A 4,685-nucleotide genomic window follows, 5' to 3' on the forward strand; every position below is an offset into this window, starting at 1 on the left:
CGGTCACCAGTTTTTGATGATATTTTACAAGGTCGAGCACCAAAAGTGAAGTTCAAGGTCAAGAACACACTTATCGTATGGCCTACTACCTTACTGACGGGATTTATCCAAATTGGTCAAAATTTATCCAATCCATCCCACTCCCTCAAGGTCCTAAAGCAGAGCTATTTGCCGAACGTCAAGAATCCACCAGAAAAGATATCGAACGGACTTTTGGAGTATTGCAATCAAGGTTCGCAATAGTTAAAAATCCAGCTCTACTATGGGACAAGGAAAAGATATGATGGATTATGAGAAGTTGTGTCATATTGCACAATATGATAGTAGAGAACGAACGAGACGGATATACCCAAATTGATACATCTGAGTTCGAGTCAGGAGAGTCAAGCAGAAGTTCCAAGGTGAAAACGAGAACAAGTTTTAATATAGGTAATATGTTAGGCGTTCACAATGAAGTTCGGGATTCAGAGAAACATCATCTTTTGAAAGCGGATTTAGTTGAAAATGTATGGAAAAAGTTTGGTAATATAGATGAATAATGTTTCTATGTTCATTAATATTCTTAATGTATTTGAATATTCTTAATGTATTGAATAAAAAGTTTTCAAATATTTAAAAAAATATATATTATTTTATTCCTATGAACCCTTTCTTCAGGTTCACTAATGAAGATACACAAACGATAAAAGTTCATCACTATTCATGGTCCCATCAAAAAATATTAAAAAAATCCTATGAACCCCAAAAGGGGGTTCATTGATGCGGATGCTCTAAGTATCTGCATCTACATCACAAGAAACAAGTTCAAAGATTGTCACTGCAGCCTGCAGGTTGCATAAAAAAAGGTTTCCATACCCGCATGTTCCCATGATCCGAGTAGAAACATGAGAAGCATTGTCTAACAACACTCGGCGAATCCAAAATCTGCTAACTGATGAATTACTGATGTTTAGTTGTACATTTCAAATAAACCTTGACAGTTTACTAAAAGTTATTTTTAGAATACCTTTGCCTCGTAGCTATCATCGATAAGAACGTTAGCAGCTTTTACATCAAGGTGTATAGTTTTAGGGTTGCCTGATGAGAAACAAGACAAAAAAAACAATATTAAGAGTCTTTGAAAAACATGTGTTCAATACAACTTAAAGACTCACAATCTTCATGTAAGTATGCCAATTCTCTAGCTGCTCCGGAAGCAATCTTCATCCTCTTTGGCCAATTCAATACTGGTCTCCTTTTTCTGCAAATATTACCATATAGTGTAAAGCAAGGTGGCTAAATTCTCGCACACCATTTATCGCACTTACCATGCAAATGAAACTCCAGAATTGGGAAAAAACTCGTAAACAAGCAATCTTTAAGTTCCGGTTACGCAGTAGCCAAGGAGGGATACAAGATGCTTGTGATGGACTCTACTTATAATCTCTATCTCTGCCCGAAACTCCAGTTTCCCTTGTCCGCTTTCAGCTTTAAGCTGCTTAATCGCAACCTCCGTTCCATCAGGAATATCTCCTTTGTGAACATAACCAAACCCGCCTTGGCCAATGAAGTTGACACTGGAGAAGTTATCGGTCGCTTGCGCGCCAAGTCTTCATATGTGAACAAGTTGTTTGCCATTTCTGAGAAGCTACTTTGATTATTCCACTGCTGAAGATTATTATCATCATCTATAAAATCATTATCAGAATATTAATGGTTGATTGATTTACTTTTATTTAGTCAAAACCATAATTTGGTACCTGAACTAAGATAACGACCAAGCTTGGCTCTCCTCTTGAGGATAACTAAAACAATAACTAAGTATTGGGTTATAGTATATGTTTCCATATAAGGAGATATGGTACAGATACGATCCTATCGTAAATAGGCAATAGTCTTGTATATATATATGAACGTTGAGCTAATGAAGATACACGAGAGATTTCGCATTATTTCATGGTATCAGAGCCGCCATCTCTGACCTAACAGCCGCCGTAGCCTTGCTTTCCAAGCAACTACCGCCGCCTACACTTTGCCGCGATCCTATCATGACTGATATACAGCCACTCGCCGTCACAGGAGCTGGTGCTGCACTTCTCCATACACGCTCCATTCTTCCGACAATCCAAGAGCGTTGATCTCGTCGGTTGTTTTGAAAGAAGACAACTATCCTGAATGAGCTACAGAATTGAAGAACTCTCTTCAAGCAAAGCGAAAACTCCCATTCATTGAGGGAACCATTCCCAAACCGCTAACTGAACCTGCACTGAATATGTGGCTTGCCGCAAACTCGATGATTGTGGGTTGGATTCGAACCTCCATTGATCCAAGAATTCGATCCACAGTGTCATACATCTCAGATGCCTCAGTTCTCTGGGAACGTCTTCGACTTTGGTTCCCTGTTGGCAACGGAGTCCGCAAGCAAGTACTGAAAGATGAAATAGCTTCGTGCAAGCAAGATGGGCAGTCCGTGCTGGAGTATTACGGACGCCTGACCAAGCTGTGGGAAGAACTGCAAAACTACAAAACGAGTTTCTGTTTGTACTGGATCTTCCACGGTTTAGTAACATACGATCTACCATCACCGCTGAAGATCCACTTCCTCCCTTGAATCAAGCCTACTCGAGGGTGATTAGAGAAGAACAGAATCTGAATGTTGAGAGAAAAAAAGAAGTGACCAGAACAGAAGGTGTAGGGTTCTCGGTGAAAACAGAGCCACCGGCACAAGTAGCAGCAATGTCGGGACCACGTTACCGCGATCTTTCCACATTGTCGTGCACTCACTGCCGGCGTCCAGGTCATGAAGTCGCTGAGTGTTTCCTGCTTCATGGTTACCTAGACTGGTACTACGAGCAGGGCCGTGAGGGCCGTGGAGGTCGTACACCAACCTCCGAGAGCAGAGACACCTCGCAGAGGAACTCAGATCGACGTGGTGGTCGTCCTGCAAAAACCTCAGCTCGAGGGCGTGGCAGAGCCAACAATGCACGTGCTGTGGGATCCTCAGATAATGGAAACGACCAGATTGCTCAGCTGATTAGTCTTCTCCAATCTCAGCGATCAACTACCTCATCCGAACGGTTATCTGGTAACACTTACCTTTCTGATGTTATTATAGACACTGGTGCCTCGCACCATATGACAGGGGATTGTTCGATCTTGACTGATGTCACAGACATAGTTCCATCGTCTGTAATTTTTCCTGATGGGAAAAGGTCCAAAGCCACTAAACGTGGTGTATTGTTTTTGAATTCGTCTTATCAGCTTACTGATGTACTGTTTGTTCCAGATTTCAATTGTACATTGATCTCTGTTTCAAAACTGCTAAGACAAACGGGTTGCATTGCTATCTTTACTGATACATTGTGTTTCTTACAGGACCGTTTTACGAGGACTTTGATTGGAGCGGGTGAAGAGCGTGAGGGAGTGTACTATTTTACGGGAGTTCAAGCTGCTCGTGCGAAAAAAGCTGCAAAGGATACCTCAGTCTCTGAAGCGTTGTGGCATCGTAGACTAGGACACTCCTCCTCTACTGTTTTGCTTTCTTTGCCATTTTGTGATCAATCTCCTAGTGTTGTTGAGGAGATCAAGAAGTCACTTGATGTGACATTTGTTTTCTTGCTAAGCAAACACGTGAAAGTTTTAATGATAGTATCAATAAAGCATCAGATTGTTTTTCACTTGTTCATGGAGATGTTTGGGGCCCTTATCGAACTCCATCTACATGTGGAGCAGTGTACTTTCTCACACTCGTTGACGACTATTCGCGGTCTGTCTGGACATACCTTGTGACTGCACAATCAGAGGTCCCTCAATTAATAAGGAATTTTTGTGCCATGACAGAGAGACAATTTGAAAAACCGGTAAAAGCATTCCGCAGCGACAATGGCACAGAGTTTATGTGTCTAACGTCCTACTTCCATGAACATGGCATCATACATCAAACCTCCTGCGTAGATACTCCGCAACAAAACGGGCGTGTCGAACGTAAACACCGTCACATCCTGAACGTGGCTCGAGCATGCCTCTTTCAGAGCAAACTACCGAGGAAATTTTAGGGGGAAAGCATCCTAACTGCAACTCACTTGATTAACCGCACACCATCTTCTGTCTTACAAGGCAAGACGCCTTATGAGCTACTGTTTGGAACAAAGCCTCAGTATGACTTTCTCCGCACGTTTGGGTGCCTGTGCTACTCTCATAAGTTATCACGTGACAAAGACAAGTTTGGACCACGTAGTATAAGATGTGTGTTCGTCGGCTATCCATTTGGGAAGAAAGGGTGGAGACTATTTGATCTAGACAGTGAGCAATTTTTTGTTAGTCGAGACGTACGTTTTCAAGAAGATGTATTTCCATTCAAAGAAACAGAATAGGTTACATTGACACCTACGACCACAATGCTGGAAGCCATTGATGATGACTGGATTATGCCGGCCATACCTGCTAGCAGCATTCCTCTTGTAGAAATCACCACACCAGAGAATGAAAATCCTTCTGAAGATCCTCAATCAGCTAGCGACATTCCCGTTACATTGGAGATTTCGAGCTCGTCACCGTCTGGTAAGCCTCCATCTCCTGATGTTTCGAGCTCCACCTCACCGTCTCCTGTAGTAGCAGAAACAAAGGATACGCCAACGGCTCCAGCTGAGATACTAGGCAGGGGCTAACGCATAAAGAAGCCCTCTGTTCTTCTCAAAGATTTCGTC

General features: G+C 42.3%; 1 pseudogene; it reads right to left on the minus strand.

The window, feature by feature from the left end:
• Window positions 1–770: 770 nt before the first annotated feature.
• Window positions 771–4,685, minus strand: part of LOC106330946 — a 7,473-nt pseudogene continuing 3,558 nt past the window's right edge.

This window comes from Brassica oleracea, chromosome C3, assembly GCF_000695525.1.
Source record: "Brassica oleracea var. oleracea cultivar TO1000 chromosome C3, BOL, whole genome shotgun sequence".
In the NCBI taxonomy this organism is placed as follows: domain Eukaryota; kingdom Viridiplantae; phylum Streptophyta; class Magnoliopsida; order Brassicales; family Brassicaceae; genus Brassica; species Brassica oleracea.